At 45.4% G+C, this 22,451-nt stretch overlaps 1 long non-coding RNA gene across 1 annotated transcript; it reads left to right on the top strand.

Moving 5' to 3' along the window:
* Nucleotides 1-9,992: 9,992 nt before the first annotated feature.
* Nucleotides 9,993-16,736, top strand: LOC119390168 (uncharacterized). Its single transcript, XR_005183239.2, has 3 exons — nt 9,993-10,116; nt 12,002-12,068; nt 16,545-16,736. It is a non-coding gene; the product is annotated as an uncharacterized LOC119390168 (long non-coding RNA).
* Nucleotides 16,737-22,451: the final 5,715 nt, after the last annotated feature.

The raw sequence follows: 22,451 nt of genomic DNA, 5'->3' as shown, positions 1-22,451 counted from the left end.
TGTCACGTTTCTGTTTCTCCGCGTCACAAGAGACATCGCCGACATAAATCAACAGCGGTGCTTTGATCATATGCGCTTGTTCCCATTGACACTGTGTATAATAGTTGTTGCAGTTAAAAACACAGGCTTATGTAAAAAAAAATTGTTGCGAGTTTTCAAAAAGATGACTCACTTCCGGTAGAGGCCGACTGCCGTTTGCTGAACTCAGCACGCCGGCGCGCTTTCGAGTGTAACCAAAATTTGGCCACACTGCCTTTTTGGTATCGCAGCTCTTGTGCCTCGCTTGTTTCGATTAGTATTGAATGACATAACTGGCCTCAAATCTTACAAAACCGTTCTTTGGCGTTGAGTTCTAACGCCATGGATCTCGTGCTGCCTCCATCAGTGCGTGCACAGATGAACCTGCAAGCAGGTTTCTGATTAACAGGCCGGAGAGCGGTCCCTCGTGAACCATGAGGGTTAGATTATAGCTGAAGGTTTTAACACTGTTATTCTTTTGACAGAGAATCCACACAATCATTTAACCTTTGGATAATACACTTCACGTCGAAGTTAACCCGAAGATGGATTCAGCAGTAAGGTCGAAATAATACAACCTCAATTCCACTGTCAACTCACTGAGAGTACATTTGCTTCCAGGAGTCTTCAAAGAACAACCATCGGCCTGTGTTTACGCTTACGTAAGGCCACTACATAATTTGTGGGGCGTCATGCAGGCCGAAGTGCACACCTACGGCTCCGAATGCTTCGGTTCGTCGCGTCGTGCCGTTATAAAAACTATAAACGCATTCCCTCTTGAGTGCATCTACACATATCGACAATGCTTCGCTCGCCCGAAATTCGTGGATACCAGCGTGACAAAGGTATCGTCCGTTGGCGGGACGTATGTGCATTCCGTGGGCGTATGGTACGGGGAATGTTTCGTAATTTCTGCCGCGAGCTGCACGCGTCCAGTGGCAGCGGCGTGTTCAGAGCTGTTCTAAGACCACCTGTGTTTGGATTGTAGGGGTCTGGGCCAGCCGCCACCCAGAACCCCTCAGAGACGAGGATGAAACACTAAGACACACGTCCTTATTATTCCAAGACTCGGCCCCGACTCACTGTCAACGGCCACTGAGCGCGAGCGGCGAGCGTGCCCGTGTCTATCGTTCTCTTCCACCATCGGTGCGCTCGCGGCTTCCGCTCCCATAGCATATCAAAGTTGCACACGCAGACACCAGAGTTACAAGGCCATTGTAATGCAGTAATGCTTTCATTTGGGCCAGTTGGTGTAAACTTGTAACTTGATTCATGGCTGCGCTAAAAACACGGACAACAGAAGAGACGTACACAGGACGGGCGCAAACTACCAACTTTATTACTGAACGCCAAAGTAAACCTATATATGCACGAATCTCATCACGTGCTCTCTTTTACGCCCCTTCGTGACTGATTAGCAACACACCCCCCTGGGGCTATCTTTCTCTGAAGCATGGTCATGATATGGTCAAACAATTAACAAACAAAGAATTGACAGAACCACAAGGCCGATAAAACTAAAAATTGGAAGTAAAAAACCAGGACACTATGTGTCATTCAGACAAAGCCGGCAAAAAATTGCAGCTCTTTTTGGAGCAATGTCAAAGAAAGCATGCTTACGCAATGGTCAGATTTCTTGTTAATAAAATAGGCCTCAACAACTTCCCTTTGCAACTTGTTCCTTGATTTAGACAAAAAAACCGTGTCTTTTACTTCCAATTTTTAGTTTTATCGGCCTTGTGGTTCTCTCAATTATTTGTTTCTTAATTGTTTGACCATATCATAACCATGCTTCAGAGAAAGATAGCCCCAGGGGGTGTGTTGCTAATCAGTCACGAAGGGGCGTAAAAGAGAGCACGTGATGAGATTCGTGCATATATAGGTTTACTTTGGCGTTCAGTAATAAAGTTGGTAGTTTGCACACGTCCTGTGTACGTCTCTTCTGTTGTCCGTGTTTTTAGCGCAGCCATGAATCAAGTTACATTGTAATGCGCCTACATTAAGTGTATTTAAATCACGCGTAATGTCTCGAGCTGCACGCAGGGGCAGCAGCGCCTTCGGAGCAGCTGAATGATGATCTCTTTCTGCAATTAGCACTTATTTACAATTTGCGCTTTAGCGTGGCATACACTGGCTCTCCATAACTGATGTTCAGTATTTAGTTGCTTTCATACTCGGAGACTACCTACAATATTACTAATTACCTCTTATTGTTAAGCATCACGTCACAGCCTTAAAACGAATGCCAAAGGCGGGCCGACATGTCAAGCTAATCTAGCAACGTTGGTCAAGAACAACGAGAAATTGACCCGTGGCATGTCTCCGGCAAAATAAAAAAGTTAATATACTTGTGCTTCCCCCTTGAGAACGTCCATGTTTACTTGGCACTCCTCTTGCAAAGATGACGCAGTAAGAATTTTAAAAAAAGAGTATATATTACAATCTTCCCCGATGAAACAGCTGTTCTCCAGAAAATAATGGTTCGTTTAAATTGCTAGTATACTATATTCACAGCAGTATACAGGTTGGATTGTTCGCTACTCAGAATTTTACACACATAACCAAGAAACACGATGACTGCAGCAAATAGGCAAAACTGGAAAAACTGGGTCGTATGTGTAATCCATCGTCCACCGGCACACCATGTTGAAGTTCACTTATGAAAAAGGCACCATCAATTATGCTACGATTGAAGAAATATCATCCTATCTACGTTAGAACAGAGTGATGACTTGTTTTATAACTGCCTGGCACCTATTTATCTTCCACAATGTGTTCTAATGTGTAAATCATCTGTTCGGTAATAAAACACAAGCCGTTACATTGAGCGAGCAGTGTTTAACAAATTTGTATTGCATGCAGAAGTTCATTTCTTCCATTTGTATGCACGACAAATAGTCATGCTTCACTTGATACAACAAACACTGTTTGCGCTATTTTATTGGAATCAAAACAGTAGCAGTTTTCATGTCAGTGTAAGCATATGCGTATTTCCATATTTCCAACTTCCTCATAACGCCTACTGACATGTACACTTCACAGTGCCAGTATCTAAGCATAATCCAAAGATACGGGATGCACAAGAAACTTGGCGTCAGTCTACACATGAAGGCAACTAAATTAGTACAATACGGCTAGCTTTACTTTTGAGAAATATGCGACCATGAAGATAGGCAGGCTGTAGTTTCTCTTTTATTGCGTTAGTTTGCACTATGGCATCAAAACATGTCGCACACGATCATACACTTGTTTCCTGCAGAAAAGCCTAAAATTGCTTGCAGATCCAACACTATTTATAAAAGCATTCAGCAATGCCCACAAAACGACGCCGCTGCATTCATATACTGCTGCACATATTTGTTCACAGATATCTGAAAACTAACGTAAATTTCTGGAATAGACCGATCTCACCGCGAGTTTCACTACGCCACCGCTGCCGCAGTGCATGCCGGTACATGTAGTACTCGGTACGTTCAGCTGCCTACAGCTGGTGCATTGGCGAGCTGCATTAACGAGCTTTAGCGGCCTTATTTGGAGGAATTGCGATGGTTGGGTTGACGTGCTGTGTGTTGGGATGCTACAACAGGAGCCTGAAGCAAAATGACTCGGATTTTACGTGTTCTCAAAGGATTTCAAGCTCCGACAGGAATGTGTGCGACAGTCAACGAAGTCGTACAGAGAGGCAACTACCGCGCACTTTCTTGTTCAACGTGTTTGTGAACTCCCTGTGCATGATGCATCGTGGTTTAGCAGTGCCCTATTGCGTCATAACAACCTTGCTGCGCGAACGATGGACCGATCAGCGACGGCAAACGTTTATATAACGCGAGCTGGATCCCCTTGCCGGGCCGATCGCCGCCAGCGGCGACAGGTTGGATACAACGTCCTTTCCGGGCTCAACAGATATCGCTTTAATATATAGGAAGACCTAAACCGACCTCTCACCAAATGCGATGACGACTGTCAAGCGTCTAGCATGAACGAGACCTGTAATCCAAGCCAAGATTATAACTGCATGCTGTGTACAGCTCGCGCCGTGGAGCGCACGGCGAAAACTCGGCCGTGCCGGTATCGCAGCCAACTCCGCCGCCGGGATTTCCCTGTTCCTTTCAATATGCGATATTATTGTGAACGCATCGTAAAGCGGGCAACAGCGGTAGCAAAGCTGGACTTCTTTATGAGCGTATGCTATTAACCGTACAATGCCGTTTCGAAGCGGTAGGCCTAGCGACGATACCGGCGCCGAGCCACCGGCTGAGGCCGCCGCCGCCAGCCGGAGCTAGCTACTGCTTATCCGCCGCATTGCGTGTGCCGCCAAAATCTCTTACTGACTCATCCATCCCTTGTACAGCAGGAAATATTATGCCATTCACGAGATTTTCGTGATGTTAACCTTTGCCAAACGGCATGAGCGGCCAGTCACTGTTCAGCGGACGCGCCTCTAACCTGCTTCACGGCGACCGTTTTATCTTCATTCACGTTTAACTTATTACTGTGATCGAAGTCCTGCGTTGACAACACAGTCTACATAGAAAGTGTCGCTTCGACAAAAAAAAAGCGCAATAAGCTTGTTTTTTTGGTCCCCTTCGGCTTTTTTTTTCTCCTGTTGTCGTATAGCGGAGAGCTCTGCGCAGTTTGGGCAAGTTATTTTCCGGATACTGTAGCTTGTGTCGCTTGCGTTCACTGGAGAAGATATTTGCTCTCATGACGACGGGAACGTGATTTGTCTTTTTTTATTACTAATATTTATTCACCAAAACGAGGCAAGCTCATCAATCCGACGAGACCACCTCGTCACACGTAAGCACTATCAACTGTTCTTTTTTTCTTTTAGCGCTAGGATGCAGTTAACCTGAAATAATAAAAAAAAATGGTTGATCCCTCCTTCATAGGAATCGCAATAACACGAAAGTAAAGCGCGCCCTTACAGAAGTAACTGAATATTTTCTGTACATTGATATAAGAGAGTTTGTACAATGCATATTGATGTCTGGCAGCTATAGCACCGTTTACCGTGTACTTAGCTTTATGTGCACGTTAATGAACCCCAGGTGGTCGCAATTTCCGGAGCCCTCCACTACGGCGTCCCTCATAATCACATCGTGGATTTAGGACGTTAAACCCCAGATGTTATTATTGTTATTATTATTATTATTATTATTATTATTATTATTATTATTATTATTATTATTATTATTATTATTATTATTATTATTATTATTATTATTATTATTATTATAGCACCGTTCAACGTGGATGCACCCACTTCGATGATTGGTGGTACATCTCCATCCCGACGACTAACGTCCATGTTAAATGATTAAACAAACCCTTGTGGTAGCTGTAGTAGTTAACGGTGAAAGCGTAATCAGAGAACGAGGTGTGATAGCCAGAAGAGCGTCGCATATTGGACGCTGAACTTGGTCGCCATCCCGCGGCATGTTAAAATGTGATTGAACACCCCGGCCGGACTAGAGGGAAACGCAAAGCGCGTCCTGCCGCTCCGGTAGCCCGGCCGCGATTTTTCTCGGGGCGAGCGCGTCAGCGGTGAACGCGGTGTTAACGCCAGGTGAGGCAGGTGCGCGTCGCAGAGCTATTTTTGGTTTGGATTAGCGTTATGCTATGAGCGAGGCCGACGCTTTTACGACGCTTGGTCTAAGATCGTCACCTCGCGGTGTGTATTGACAAAATTTAACTTTTATTGAAATCGCGCCGAATGGGACGGACGTGTAACGCGTTGCGGGTGCTAACCGCGGAGGCCACCGTAATGACGAATTACATTACAGCTCCCAGAGGGTAAATCCACCCCGCCGACCGGGATAGTGGTAGATATAAAAGGCGTGTTTGTAAAGCATCTGGAGGCCGTGGCTGTGGCGCAGTGGATAGCGTGCCCGGCATCTGTCGTTGCGGACCGAGCGGTCGTGGGTTCGATGCCCGTTGACGGAACTTTTTTTCTTCGACATTTGATCATGTAAATTTTTTCTATGTCATTTCCGTGACGGAAATACGTCACTGAAGTCTTGGTGGACCCCGGCATAAAACACTTTCGTGTTAAAAAAAAAACGTTCGAGGTGCGGGCGCAGTTTTCCACCGCGTTCAATCGTCTTGCGTGTCGAGGATTGGTGCAAAACGCCAATATACCTGAAACACGCAGCAAGCAGCCGCACCAGCAGCGCTCCGAGAACTACAACTAAGATGGCGGCAGTGCCACTGTCGGAAACTCGCACATGCGCAGATGGTCTGGTGAGATCGGTCTATTGTGCTTAGGAAGTTGTCGGCATTATCACATGACTGCAATGTAACAATATTTCTATTGTGCGTAATCAGTACATCTACGTTTACAATATACCCATGCCAGCCAGTGTCATCTGAAACTGAAAATTCTTCATTTTTAATTCTTCACTTCATGACTTATGCATAATTACCACATTGAAAATTAAGACCACCCTTGTGGCTGCAAAATCAACTTGAAATCAGGCAATCGCATGCTTAAAATTATAAATTCCTTATAAATAGTGGCTGGTGACTTGGCACATTGGATCCTAGGACTTAATATGTCATGAGGTTGAATAAAGTTTTACCATGCACGTGGATAGGCTGTAAAGCAGTCAAGAGTTAAGTTCGTAGTTAAAAAAGCGGAAAAACAAAACCAGAACACACATAGAAATGAAGGGTACAGGACGACGCGGTTCTAGGAACTGAAGTTTAACACATGTTTGACGTTTTTATACATGTTTGTACTCTTTCTGCGACTGCGCAATTGTTTACTTTGCATTTGTTCGTACTGTGTCTGTACATATTTCTGTGGTTTGCATTAAACTTCAGTTCCTAGTAGCGCATCGTCCTGTGCCTTTCATTCTACTTTCTCGGTGTTGTGGGATTTTTTTTCCGCGCTTTCTTTAGCTATGAATACACATCAACTCGCCCAGCTGTCCATTTTAGGATTGAGTTTGCGTCCACTCAGTGTCATTTTGAACAATGCGAAATTTTCAAATGCACATCCTCCTGGAAAGGTTGCACGCAGCATCATGACTAACATTCTGAATCAATCCCAGTATTTGCCCAAATGCTGTAAGATCTACGAAATGTTCGAGATAGTTTACAGCGAGGCACAGTGGAGTGTTCCCACAATACACTGTCTCTACGCTGTCACGCTCGCTTGAGTTGCTGGGTCATTGCCACACCATATCGCACTCGCAGTAAGGCATATTGCACTGTCGTGAAACCACGCATTGCACGTCCAGCGGCGAGAGCAGGCACAAAACGCTCACACACGGCCGACACAGCTGAGTAGTTCAGAAGCGGCGTTCACCAGGACAAAGTAATCCCATGACGGCTTCGCTTCGGCATCCCGCACGCTGGTGGGGCCAGCCTACCGTAGTCTCCACTGGCAATTTGGAACTTTAAAAAATTCTCTTCTCGTGTTTCTTTCTTCCTCTTTTGCTTTCTTCTCCTTCTCGCGCGCATGCGTCGCGGTGCTTTCTCCTATCTCACTTATGTTCCGACGTGTCTGATTTCCTCGCTCTTGCTGACGAGCAGGCGGGCCGCAGCCGCCCGAAGGTCGAAGGGCATTTATTCTCCCTCCCGTTCACAGCGGCCGCTTAAAAAGAATCGCATTTTTTGCCCTCTGCAGCATTCCGTACGACAATGTATATCAGTCGACGAGACGAAGAAATCATTGATTAGCGGGTTCATGAATTGATTAAGCATTCTGAGAAATTTGTGCTTTCTTATGACAACACACTTTTTCCCCCAGCACAGATGAATGCATGCCGACCAGCACTAAAGGCATTGTAGAGAGCTTCGGAAACAAATAAAAAGAAAACATGACAGAAAAGGTGAAATGGGAGCTTTTGGTCTCGTTCGTGTTGAATGACGTTAGATTATGAATTTACCTCCTTTCTTCCACCTTTTCTCCGCATATTTTTTTAACGAAGTAAGATTGAGGACGCAGAACCTCATTACACCCATCTCATTACACCACAAGGGATGTAGGTAGTACCTGCACCCCTCGCATCAGCTACCTGCATGCAGGTAGTATTAAGAAGGCTTGCAGCCCTTAAAACCCCCAATTAGGCTAGTTTGCGTTTGCAGTGTACCACACATAGCATCTGTTTCCCACGGTGAGAGGCAGCGGCCGGTTCCCGAGTTGTAGACCTTAGTGCTGTGTCACTATTAGGGTCGAAACCCATTTCCCGTGTCGTACGTTAAATCCCTGCTCGTAGCGTGGGGATCCATCGGCATGCTGTTACGCCTGCTGCTGACCTACGCGAAAAATCCAAAACAGGCCGCACACAAAAGACGTAAGCATACGCGCTTCCGAGCCAGTACGCTCGGAAGCGCGCGTGCTTACATTGCCAAACAAGCTAAGCAATATTTGCCAAAAGACAAAACCGGAGCGCGCGGAAAAACGTTTGTGCGATAAGAACCACCGCAACAGGCTTGTTGCGTGCAACACAGGAGTCATCTACCGGATCTCATTAACGTGTGGCGCATGCTATGTGGGACAAACCGGTAGATGCGTTAATTAGAGGCTCAAGGAGCACAGGAATAATGTTGCCAGGGCGTATTCAGAGGGGTTTCTCGCAATTCGCTGCAAGGAGTGCACATGCCAACCCTTCTTTAATCACACGAGCATCACTGGAAAGAGCAGCAACGAAATGACAAGGCTTAACGTCGAAGCACAATTCATCGCCAAGTTTGGCAGCGCGTGCATTAGTAAACCCTCTGTGTCATTACCAGCTAAAGAAATAGAATACTTGAGTGCGGCATGATGATCTGCATTAGATGTACGATTGCTTGTTTGATCACGTGGCTTGTCACGCACCGGGTTAGGGTATATTTACTGTTGATTTTTGGAATGAACTGCATTGTTGAAAGTTAGTGCTGTGTGTGTGTGTGTGTGTGTGTTATGTGTGTCTCTTGCTATGTCCCGTCCTGGATGCGCTATACATCAGATGCTATGGATAACCAACAAGCCCGCCGTGCAACGTCAGTCGAGTTTAGCAGCGCGACGCCTTACGTATGAAGCTACCACGGCGAGTGCTGATTGTTGAGTTACATAAAAATGTATAACCGCAAGCGTAGTTCTACCGCTTTCTGTTGCATGATCGGATTAGTGCACGGTTTTAAAAAGCGCATTCTCAGTAAAGAAGAATAAGTTTCGATGTACTGCTGGCTGTAATAAAAAGTTACTGCGAACGAAGGAAATTGGGGCGGTAAGTACAAGAATTTACTTATTCGTTTAGCGCAAAAGTCCACCGTGGCTATAAGTATGGATTTCTATGAATAGCTGTGGCGTCATGGAAACTACGTACAGCCAGTGTACAGTACTCACGGATTCAAATGAGACATAAAATGTTTTAGTATAACTACTGGTATTCGCAATTGCTCGAGATAACCACGTCACGTTGCAACGAATCTGGTCTCTAGATGTAATGTTGGCTCTGGTCTACGTATTCGAATCAAAATTACGCCGATCTGACCCGTATTGAAGACGGTGGAAACAAAAGTATGTGCGTTAGTTAGTTCTAAATTATCCTATTTGAATCCGTGAGTACTGTACATACTCTCGTGTCAGCCTATTTCAAAAGAACAAAAATTGCTACAAAGAATAGTGACAGCACATAATCTAGTGTATTTGGATAAGTTAGACAATATCAGCCGTTGTATGAATTTGCGTGCGTTTCGAAACACACGTAATAAAATTTAGTCAGCTCAAGCTGGTCTCGCATGTAAAAGGTAAAATGTGATCTTAGATATTGACTCGCCACACTACCTACGCAAAATGACTCCATATATCTATTTTGCTTATTCCGTTCATAGAAACAAATGTTCTAAGCCGTACACTTCTGCTGCTCTATTTAAAGTGATAGCCCCACATCATGCAAGCAGCTGCTATTGCTAGCTGGACACGGCATTGTTCTTCCAGAAAAGCTGCGCAGAATATACGGTCAGTATTAAAAAGTGCATATAAATATTCGAAATCACCTTCCACTTTCGTGTTTGACTTTGATGAAGAGATATCCCATCTAGCATCAGTATGTCTGCGCGAATAACTTTAGCCATTACCCTTGCTACCATCTCTCTGCTACTTATGTAAGTATTCGTATGAACCCATTTCCATGGGTACATAGTTATGGTGTTTGTTTCATTCGTAGGAGCAAATTTGGAGCCCCAGAAGCGTGAAGTTAACGGAACAAAAATAAACTGGCAGCTTTTAAGGCGTGCGCCAACGACGAGCGCGCAATAAGTGAAGGGGCAGATGGAGGTTAAAAAATATTCCGGCACGTTCCACGCTCTGTGGGCATCAGCGTAACGCGTATCAGTCCATAAGGAACTGGTATTGTTTGATGTTGACCCATGAGTCACGAGGATGGACAACGTCATTGTTTAAATGGAGTACAGTTACGCCTTGTATTAACGAAGTTTTAGAGGGAGTCAAACTTATTACGTTATGGCAGTCAGTTCGATATATTTATCGTAGCGATTTGCGGCAATATACGCTAAACAAAATGCAAGACAATAAACATAAAGAGAAGACAACGTTAACGGCGAAGTAACTCTATACTGTCACGTATGTTATAAAGTTACAAAAAAATATTAACGTAGCTTCCACTAAGTCGCGCAAGGCTAGGTCTCAGCAGAGCTGGTGGGCCCCTAGGTGGTCGTGGCATGGCTAGGCATTTACCCTCTCCCATTCCTTTCCCGCCCCTTGCAATATTATATTATACATGGCTATGTTTGGTCGTGCCAAGAAATATTTTTGTCCAAGAACTTCTTTTTGTCTTTTTTTCTCTCTCTCTACTTGTTCTCTTGGCCATCGCAGTTATTGCATCCTACGCTGGAGAAATGGGCGCACCTGATCTGGCAGCGAAGCGGAAGACGACAATTAAAAAGGGGGCTCGTGCCGGTTCATGATGATCATAATTTTCCATCTGCGACACACGCCCAACCTCGAGCATAACAGCTCTGCTGTAAAAGTACTAAAAGAATTTTCGCCTCTGAAGTTGTGCTACCTAGAATCCTGTGCGGCAAATTCTATATAGATCCATTCTGTTCCGATTTGATGGTCAAATGAAAGACCCTATTGCCTTTGGCTCGTCAACATTGCCGCGAAACCGGCAAAACGGCGACGCTGCCGAAGAGCAAGAGGTGCAAGATATGTGCGTTGTGAGCAACCAGCACGCGACGCCGCGCACAACGCAGCGCGCCGATTTCTCCACTGCACCAAGCATAGGTCAGTGAATCGCATCGCACAGGCTTGGCATGGGCGGAATGGGGGCCCACGAGATCGTCCTTACAACAATGCAGACGCGGTGCCCACATCTAGCAGGGCCAGCGTTCAGTAGCGTTTTCGGAGAGTGACGCAGTATATTGGTGCGGAATTATGGGGAAATATTTCCGGATTCAAGAGTAATTTAGGTTATATTCAAAAACAAGACAACGCACTTTGTTAAATGAGGCTTTGCAACACATGTATCGGCGAGAAGAACAATGGGAATTAAGTAAGTTCGTTACATTCCATATTTCGTTATAATTCATTTTTTGATCACGAGGTTCGGCTGTAGTTCTCTGAGCGACGCGACCGTACGTGGCACGTCCGCTTCACTCGATAACTAACAGGAAGTTTATAAGTAGGCTTAATGTATTAGGTCACGTGCGAGCGCAGTCGTCCGTTACATAGTGGATGGACGAAGACTCCGGTCCTCTGACGTGCCTCTAGTAACCAGCGTTCTTTAGAGCGTTCCCACAAGGTCCTACGAAGGTAAAGCTACGAGACTGACGTTGAGGCAGTGCAGTGAATACGTGTAACTAATTATTGTTGGAAGAACGGATAGCGGACATAACGCAACGTTAACGAACATTAGGTCAACACTACAGCTGACAGTTGGAATGAAATATTTGGTGCCTTCTATATAAAAAATTTACTGCAACAAGCGAGAAAAATGCACAACAGTTTAACAGTATCCTTGTTTTTCAGATTTACGACCACAGTTGTTGAAGCTTCGAGAGACCCATTTTTCGTCATGTCAAATTGTAGTGGAGCCGTAAGACATCTTCAGAATAATCTGTGCCTACCTTAATGATTGCTTCACACAACATCAATTCTTCCTATAATGATCGCCTCCATTGCATTCATTATGTCATTTTCAACTACAAAATATTTTATATTGTATTACCTTTCTGAATGTATGTGTTGGAGGGGGGTTGACAGGGGCGTAGCCAGGGGGGGTTAACCCCCCCCCCCCGAAAGTTTTGAGTTTTGCTTACGTATATATACACGCGCACATACAAGCGCACGCACGAACATACATAAACTATGGTTGAACCCCCTCCGAAAAAATTTCTGGCTACGCCCCGGGGGGTTGAGGTTGTAGGTACTCTTATGAAAGCGTGGGCGGGTACTCGCTGACTGCTTCTAATAATATCGATTCCCACAATGCGTGAGATGTGCCGTAGATCTTTTGCTGCTGTGAGAGGACGAGGAATGAGAAAAAATTTCGAAGATAGAACGGAGCGGGCGACCTCGGCGCCTCCCTGTTGTTAAGCCAGCCTCTTTTACCACAAGAAGCCCGCAGGGCTCAATTTAAAAGCTAGCGCGCCTAGGTAAAGCACGATACTCTTCGTAGAGTTATGCAGACGTGCTACATGGGCCCGCAAGTTTATAGCGCGTACGCTATGTTAAAACTGCATAGTAAAGTGTTATTATGGATACATTCACTTTGGGGCCAGCTCTGAAGTAGGCATTGAAAGGTATCTAAAATGTAAAAATCGCTTTACGAGAGAACTGCTGGCCCAGTTTGAATGAAGTTCGTTTTGTTTTAAAAAAGAAGGTAAGTTCTCCTGATGTTAGATAACATAAATTTAATACATAATTTTCAAGTTTCTAAAAGATTTTCAAAAAGTTACAAAGCTCGCACTCTGTAATTAACCGAAGTATCCAAATCCGGAACTCTCAGTGAGAAACGACATCACTGTTCTTTAATCGACCTGGCAGATAAAAAGTACAAATTTGATATACGAACTTACAGCATAAGAGAATTTGTTTAGAAGGGTTTTAAAAAAGCCAGACTTATGTATTACTGTTAAAATTCAGAGAAGTATACACAGTAGCAGCTAGTTTATTCCGACTTCACGGGAAGGGAAAAATGTCCGAATTAACAGATTGCCAAATTATCGAAAGTATTATCAAAGCGATAAACAATTATCTATTACATCAATACACTTTTATTTTCTTGATCAATACGTAAATCTAGTAACATTTTGCATAAGAGCAGTCTAAAAGCGCCAATATGCGTCTATTCTGCGACTTCTTTTACGATGCACCCTTTTCTTACTACATACCACCGCCATCATGGGCCACCCGCACACGTGATGACACTTTTCTCATGGGTAAAATGGCGAGCATTAGGCCGTTAATCCGTCAAAATGCAGCTTTATGTTAGCATGCGGGCTGCGACTGAAAGCTTTTTATCTTCAACAGCTCATGCCATGTTTGAGTTTTGTGACATTGCGCGCGCTTTGGAGAAAGTCAGAACGAAGCTACTGAGTGCGGCAACCGCTGCTGACGAAATCGCGACCGCTAACGACGCAATCATAGGCAGCGTTCACGCAAACCTGAAAGTACGTGCGTGGCCTACGCTCACAGAGCAGAAGCGAAACAACATATAGCGAATTCCATTGAGAGAACAGGAGTAAGGGCGTAGCACTCTGAGGAGTAGTGGGCACAGCACTGGGGCCACTCGATGTGCCAACTGGAATGCAGCACGCTTCCGGAGAGCAGGTGAGAGGGAGACCGAGTGGGGAGAAATATACCATGTGAACAAACATTCCAAGCACCGGCATTCTCTGTGGTGCAGCAGAAAAATTACACCATGTCCCACTAAAGGGAACCATGCGGGGATGCGAAACAGCGCAGGGTGTTCACTTGCGTTTCCATTGTTCCATTTGTATGTTTCCGTGTATGTTTGATTTGTGTGTGGAGTCGTGTATATCTTGTGTACCGCTTATGTTACCCCCCCCCCCCCCCCCCAGCTCGATGTTTCCGTTGCGCTTCGGCTTCGCGTTGCCTCGCGGCTTCGAGATTCGCTTGCCGGCGTTGCCGTTTACGTTCAGCTTCGCGAGCGTCCATAGCGCCGTTGCGAGGGAGAGTGCCACGCTTGCCGGCGTTGCCGCTTTCGTACAGCTTCGCGAGCATCAACAGCGCTGTTGCGAAGGAAAGTTGAACGGGAGCAAGCAAGCGCCGCATTATATACGAGCGCACAGCTCTGCCGGAGACAGTGAAACGGGAGAGGAGAAACGAAGAGGAGGCAGCGCTTACGCAACCTCCTCAACCCCACCTCCTTCCACCTCCTCGCGCTACGCGAGAAAAGGGGGAGAGTTGGCGCATGCGCAGTGGGGGAGCGGATGCGTGAGAGATGGACGTACACAGCCCCGCGCAAAAGCTGCTTCGCATCTAAAATAAGCGTGAATTCGCAGTTACATGGTACGTGTGTGGAACAGCGCATCCAGCAAATGTAGCTGCGTGGACTTCGTAGCCGTCATGGTCGCTGCCCGCACAAACGGCGCCAGTACGGTCGAACTCATGGGTGTGAAACTACACATGGTTGCTACCATTGCCGCCGCGCTTGCCGGCCGAACCAAAATTAAAACAAATACAAAGAATATGACGTTTAAAATGACGTGACTCACGGCGTACTGCCCCTACTCGTGTTCGACCACTGAAACACGCCGGCTCTGAAAGAGCACTTGCAGCGTGCTTTTGAGTGCTCCTGCTCTCCCAATGGAATTCGCCATTAGTGCCGCAGCGGCTGCGGTAGAAACCTGGCACAATCATTCACGGTGAATAAGCAGTTCTCAAGACACGCGGCGAAAACGAAGCTATTGCTTGCCGCAACCGCTGCTGACGACACCGCAGTCGCTCTCCACACGATCATAGATTAGCGCTCACGCAGTTCACATGCGTCAAGTGAAAACTAACACGAAACAAGTTTGCCGCAGCCGCTGAAGCAGACTTGGTCGCAACAATGCGATTGTGGATGGACGCCATGCCTTTTTGAACGCCCGCGGCCAACATGGTGCCACACGCGGTGGTAAATGGAAAAAGGCATGAAACGTTCTGGCTTTGGTGCCGTCAGCGTACGGTTCGCACTGATGGCTTTAGCGATGCGGACTCGTCCCCTCATTTCGGTTGTCCGCGAACACCGTTTTGGCCCTTTTGTGTCACACATTTGCGGCGCTTCGCGCTCGGCGCGTTCCGTGTTGCGGCCATGTTGATGCCAAATAGGACCGCATTAACGAGTGTTTGACGCCATTAAAGAATGTATCTGCTCGGCGGCACCAGGAAACATGTGCTAATTGTCAAATTATCCGAATTAAAGAGGGTCGAATAAACTAGCTTTTACTTTAATACCTCTTTTTTACCTGCTTAAGTTTATGCAGGGTGTTTTTCTTTGCTCAAAATACAGCTTTGTTATGAAAATGCTATGACAGTCAGGCTGGTCTTCGTGCACGAGGCGGGAATACTTTGCCGCACCTAAGTAATTAACAAAAACTCGTCAATTACCATGTTAATTATTAACCTTCGAGCAATTGTTTGTATGAAAAAGGTTGTAGGACGTCACAATTTGTGGAATACATGCGCATTTTAAAAATTCCACAAAAAGGCAAATGTCATTTCAGATATTATTAATCTAAATTTAAGGCCCCAACCCAGGACATACCGAAAGTGAGCGCGCCAGGCGCGCACGAAATGCCGCTGCTGTGTTACGTCAGACTAGAAGCACACGTGACGAACTTTGAAAAAAAAAAGCGCGTCGCAGCAGAATCGGTTCAGAAAAAAACGGCAAATCTGCAAAATACATTCGTTGTAGTTTGACTTTTTCTTCTTTAAGGCATGCCCAATAGCACTAAACTAGGTGCGCTGGCTGCTATAAAGCAATTATTTGTGCATGTCAACTTATTTACATAAATAGACCTCAGGCAAAACTTGCTTTTAATTCTCTCTCTCTTTCTCTGCCTCGTTCTTTGGACATGTGTCCAATTAGCTTAATGTTTAAACCACTCCGTTGAGCTTGAGGTCTCCGGTCACAAACGCCCCACCGCCAAACTGAGTGGTGGTGTTCAGTTTTCTTTCGTTTTAACTGTGAAAACATTTACACCCCGTCAGAGCACACGTCCTCGCACCTTGATACCACTACAAGTACTTTCTGTAAGCACAGCTACAAAGAAAATGGCCTCAAAAGAGAACGCAGTACTGTAAGCAAGAAGAGTCGCCGAACATGAAATAATTGACTCCACTTGATCGCGAATTTTGTGTAAACCAACACGTGGAGAACACTGGCGGAAGAAAGATTTACTTATTATTCAGAATTTCTTTTTATTTACACTACTTCATTTTCGCTATGTAAACGGTGTGTTCGTATGGGACACTACTTCCGCGCAAAAGTGAATGGCTATTGTGCATCGACTTGTTCACTGTAAAACAGCTAACTTATACAATTTTATTTATCCGCCTCTAACAGTGCGATAAGGATTCAAACAAACAGAACGACGGTTGTCCAGAGCACTGTCAATGCACATTGCTTCCAGGAGGAAATTCTGGAAGCCAGAAAGGAGACTGTACCAATCTTCCTGCTGACCATCCAAGTCGTCGAACCTAATGATATTACTGATTATGCCAGAGTAACTAAATAAAATTGTCATTTCAACAGGAACGAGACGACTGTGTTTCATAAGCGCAATATTTCCTTGAGCAGGACTTAAGAATACAAAAAACTTTATTTAAGTTAGCAGAGATGAAGTTCCAGTACACTCCCACAGCGGGCTTGCAAAATGTTTTAAAGCTGAGGCACTCCAGCTGTTGATCATGTACTATAATCATCATATAATCTTATGCGAGCACTACACAAGTACTCGACTATACTCGACAGATATCGCTGCTATTACCAATGATACATTATCTAAAACTGTGCAGGAAGAGAAAGGTCTTGCCGATACACATATTATGAACCGATAGTGTATTTGTGAATCAGTAGTTCGGATTAAGAACAAAGTTGGAAATTATAATCAAAAGAAAGGTTAAGAAAGTAAAGGGCTGAATGCTCAAAAATAAGCCGCCATTTACGCTTAGAAATCCCAAAAACTGCCTCGCAGACTAAAATTTGCTGGAGGTAGAGTCTTAGCCCCGTGTTTTTTTTAACTGAATAATATTTCTTGAATTTTTTGTAATGTTTTCTTTCACATCTCCAATATTACAGAATACTCGAATAACCATTTTATCTGCAGAGCGCAGACGCTCTGCTAGCTCCTATGAAAAGCTGACGTGTAATGAATTTAATACGAGGCTATCTAAAGAGCTTTTAAACAAGTGTAGAAAGGCAAAAATCTTCAAGAAAGGAGCTTCATCAAAATGAAGATATGATTTAAAAAATTAGCGCATCTTGCACTAAGTCACGCAAGGCTGGGTCACAGGAGAGCTGGTGGGCACCTAGCTGGTCCTGGCTTGGCTCTGCTTTTACCCTACCTCTTTCCCACCCCTTGCAATTCTATACTATATTTCCTATCTCTTTCTGTTTCAGTCTATTTCTTTCTCTGTCTTACTATATTTTACTCGCTTCCCTCTCTCTCTGTCTATTTCTCTCTTTCCCTTGCTTTCTATGTCTTTCCTTCTAAAGTCGTTCTCTCGCCTCCTCTATTTTTCTCTCTTCCTTGCCTTTCTTTCTATTTTTCTCTTTCTCTTTCTTTCTTGAAAGAACAGAGTGCTGGGCGAGTTGGTAAGGGCACTTTGCGTTGTAAAGGGCACTTTGCGCGAAAAACAATGGAGAAGGAACCAAGCCAAAGCACGAGACAAGCGCTATAAACTGGAAATTCGGTGCCGAAAACACATGTATATATAGGGTACAGACACATTTTTATTAAAGGTTGGCGGTTAGTCTTTCTTTATCTGTCTTTCTAACTTTTTCTCTCTTTAATCCTTTTTATTGGGATATCAGTTATAGGGAAACTTTCGGCGAATTCTTTAACATCGCCGTCACCGTCATATCCCGCATATGCCTATACGGGACATGATGAAGTTTTACTTTAGTAACCAGAATCGACGCCAACAGGGAAGGCGAGCCGTGGCTTCACGTGCCACTGCGGACTGCCGTCTTTATTTTCTTCTCTCGAGGTGGCGCTCTCCGGTTTTGTTCGTCGTCCAAAGCAGGGCGCTACAGAGTCCTGGGACAACGCGAGCTCAAGAGTCGGAGAGTGGCTTGCGTTCTGCGCATGCGCCCTGGCGGCTCGCATATTTTTTTGGGGTCCCCAATTCTAAAGCTCTCTAATGTTTCGCTGGAGTTGGGATCTGCATCTCCGACTTGCACTTTGACAAACGGGGCGTGACCGACCGTGCTCGCACGCTTATTTCTTCAGGGGGGAATTTGTACGTCTTTTGCTTTCACAGAAAAGTTTGTGTTGAAGCTATAGACCGCACGAAGGTCACGTTGCTCGCTGCAGCGACCGTGTTTGCGAAAGCAGTGACCTGCTAGCTATAAGGGTCACAGTAGGGGCTAGTTGAAGTAACAACTGTGACAATTCGCACTCGTCCTGTGTCCTTCTTTGTGTTTGAACAGTGTGCTGCAAGTGCGAAGCTGTCACAGTTATTAGTATGCACACGCCTTGTGTGTCTTATTTTCCGGCGTCCTTTGCGCTTGTGCAGCGCGCAGTAAGCTTCTAGCTGCTTGTCGTTCTTCCTGTGACATTCCAATTCCTTGCTGTCGCATTCATTGCTTCGCCCTTGAGGCTAATATCCGTGGCACATGCGACGAAGCAGAGAGACTTGGTCTTTCTGTTCCGACGTGGGAGCGGCCCGCAACGTGCTAGGGCGCGTTCCGAGGACCAAAATAAAGTTTATTCATCCATCCATCCATAGCCGTTTATGATGATGAGAGCTTTGTGATAGGCCGCACAAATTTATGTGACACAAAGCCGTTCGTTGGGCTGACTGTTGTCTTATCCACTTTTAGCGGACCAGTGGAGAGTAGTGGGATTTACGCAGTTTCTTTGGCACATACCCGATAGGCCACACAGCACCGGCCGCAAGTTACGGCTGCCTTACACTGCTTCGCTATTAAAATAGCGCAAAAACCGGTCATCCCACTTCACTCTCACTTGGGAGCACCGCTTCCACAAACAAAGACGCAGACTAGAATTAAAAAGGGCGCAATGGAGGCAACAGGAACAATAACAACTAAGACAACAGCAAAACATTAAATATTTTGGTAAGTATAACCTGTTAAATCTAGATACATCAGCAACAATAAAGAAATACGGGCACTTGAAAAACAATCATACGCCACTTGAATCTTCGCTTCAACCTTATTCTATACAGTTGACTCCTACTCGATGTCAAGGTTATCCCTGAACCCACACATCAACTTGATACACTGTATCGTCGACTTCGCCTATACTCTACAATCACGGAAATCTAGCTACCAGGCCGCATTTGTCTGTCTATCCCATACGATGCTAACTGCGGTGTAGTAAAAATAGTATGACCGATTTTCTTGAATGCTCATGTAAGGTATTTGAAGGAACTTGTTTTTAGAGTACAATCAGCTCAACATGAACAGAACCGCTATATCTACAAAAAACCCTGTGTTCCTTACCTTCTCATTAAAACTAATGCCAAGATTCTCCAAAAAATGATGCTGCGTCCTTCTTTCGTAGTAATAGGTCATAACAAGAAACTGTAATTAGCCTTCCCAGAACTGCTTACAGCTTTGTTCATGTGGAAAATTCTATAAGCTGCACAGTGAACTGCAATGAGGTCAGCGCGTTAGCCTTGCCGGAGACTACCAGTCCAGGTAGTCAGTCGAGGCTAGACGCGCCTTCCCAATCCAGTCGTATCCGGCGGCATCCAGGCTGAGCACGGCCACTCCACGCGCCTCGCACTACACTCGCACCTCGGCGTGTTTTCTTTGTCTTTTTCTTTGTCTATTTCTTTGTCTTTCTCGGTCTTTCTTTCTCTCTCTCTGTATTTGTCGCTTTTTCTTTCCATCTATCTCTTTTTTTTCACTCTCTATTTATCGCTTTGATTCTCTCTCTTTCTCTCGCTTCTCTTTCTACCTTTCGTTCTCTCTATTTCTCTCTTTCGCTTTTTCCTATCCTATGCTCTACTCTCTCCCCTCCTCTTTTCTCTCCTCCTCGCCCTCACATTTGTCCTCCTCAACATCACTTCCCTTTCCCAGCGCCTTGCTATACTATACTATACCAGGCCAAGCTGTGCTCTGCTATCGTGCCTGGACAGCCGAGTGGTTAAAACGCTCGCCTTTGGATCGTGGGTACGCGGGTTCCAATCTCGCCTCGCGAAGAAAATTTTCCTCTAGAGTTTGTCTCTTTCTTTCTCTTTCTCTCTGCACTCGTTGTCTTGGCCATTACAGTTACTGCGCCCCGCGCCGCAGAAATCGGCGCACATGTGGTGGGAGCGAAGCAGATGATGAAGGAGACGACGACGATGAAAAAGAGGGCGGAGAGAGCGCGTGCCCGTTTATTATGATAATAGTTTTCTGTTCTACGGCGGCGCGTGACGTCACAATAGCTGCGCCTGTGTGCACGTATTCTGGAAATTACGTCATCGCTCGGCGTGGTTATTGCAGTCCGCGGATTGCACTTCACGATCCGCTGAAACGGCTCCGCCTTTAAACGTTATGTGTCTAAATGTATTCTGTGTTCCACTTCAGTATCATTTACATAGCTCTGATCTCGGTGCACATAAATCTGGCAGTCTGTAATTAAACATCACTGAAGAGTGAGCGCGATGGTTTCGTTACAGTCTCGAAGCGTGTCGTTATAATGTTCACCAAACATGCGAGGTATTACGCCAAGAAATTAGGATAGCGCATCCGGTAAGAAAAAGAACATAATTCTTCTTTATTGAAGTTTAAAAACTGCGAAAGTGCCTTGACAATGACTGTAAACATGTGCAGCACGCCTAATGCTTCGTGTATATAACTGTCTTTATTAACGCAAGAATGCTGTTGAACACGCAGTCTTGTTGCAGTGAAAAGCTTGCACAGGAGAGAGATGCACAAATTCAGCCAAAACCATCGTACAGCAAAGAAATCTGAGGTGGACATGCAGTCTTGAGATATGCAGCTGCGGTTTGCGTGAATATGCAAGATGATTCACAAGACTTTAGAAACCGCATGGAGTGTAAATTTTATTTTAGAGTATTGTACATTACACGAGTATTATCTACCTGAAATGCATGTTATGCGCAGTTTATAGTGTTGTGATACTGTATCTTTTTACTGATGCGAAGATGCGGGGACTCTGACGGGCGGAGAAATTCCGGAGGACCGAATAGCTGACCTTGCCACCACACGCCATGATCTCTCGTCTTCGGGCAACTCCAGTTCATTCATCCAAGCGGTTGCAGACAGCTTAGGTCATCCAACATCAAATCACTCCCAACGACAAGATAATAAGGGATAGAGAAAACGAATTCCAGTACCACACGTGCGCGGCGTTAGTGAAAGTTTATCGCGAATCTTTCGAGCGTACGAAGTAGACGTCACTCAAGCGCGCTCAAGCTCGGACGCGGTGTGGGGGCAGTGACTGACAAGCTTAAAAGGAAAAGTTTCCGGGCATTGTACACGACATTCCTTGAGCTGATTGTAACCACGTGTAGTACATCGGTAAACGCGGCGGCATTGAAAAAAAAAATGATGGCTGACCACTCCGTCATAGGAATCGGTATAACACGAAAGTTAAGCGTGTCACAGAAGTAGTTTATTGTTTATAGTGCATTGGTATATGGAGAGCTTGTACAATGTCTACTGTTGTTTGGCAGATATAGCACCGCTTGATGTGGACCATGTGGACGCATCTCACTCACGTTGCCGCCTAGTGGCACATCTCCGTACCGACGACTAACGCCCATGATCATGCATGATTTAACCCTTGCGGTAGCTGAAGTTCTTAACATATACGTGGACACTGCATATGGTGAATCACACGCAAAGATGGCATCAACGTGCACATAATAAACACTGACACTCGATATGCACTCCTTCAAAACGTCGTGAATGCAAAGAGAAACGCTGCGCGCGTCGTGTCTTCTCTCTAGCCTAGGCGTAACTTCTCACAGGGCGAGCGCGGAACGTGGTGCGACAGCCAGGCGAGCGTCCGAGAGCTATTTTTCGATATCGATGGATGCTATGAGCGAGGCTTGGGCGAGGCTGCTCTGAGCGAGGCTGCCCCCTCACGGTGTCTTAAAGCGTTGACGAATGTTGTATTGGAAACGCGAAGAATGGTACGGTCGTAGCAACCGCGCGTTTTTTTTTTTTTTCGAGCCTGGTGGCACAGATGTCACCGCCCCGTTATAAATGGAACGCTCATGCCATCCATCCATCAATCCAAGAGCACAGTGAGAGAGAAGTGTGAAAGAT

This window comes from Rhipicephalus sanguineus, chromosome 4, assembly GCF_013339695.2.
Source record: "Rhipicephalus sanguineus isolate Rsan-2018 chromosome 4, BIME_Rsan_1.4, whole genome shotgun sequence".
NCBI lineage: Eukaryota > Metazoa > Arthropoda > Arachnida > Ixodida > Ixodidae > Rhipicephalus > Rhipicephalus sanguineus.
This window is presented reverse-complemented; position numbering and strand designations above follow the sequence as displayed.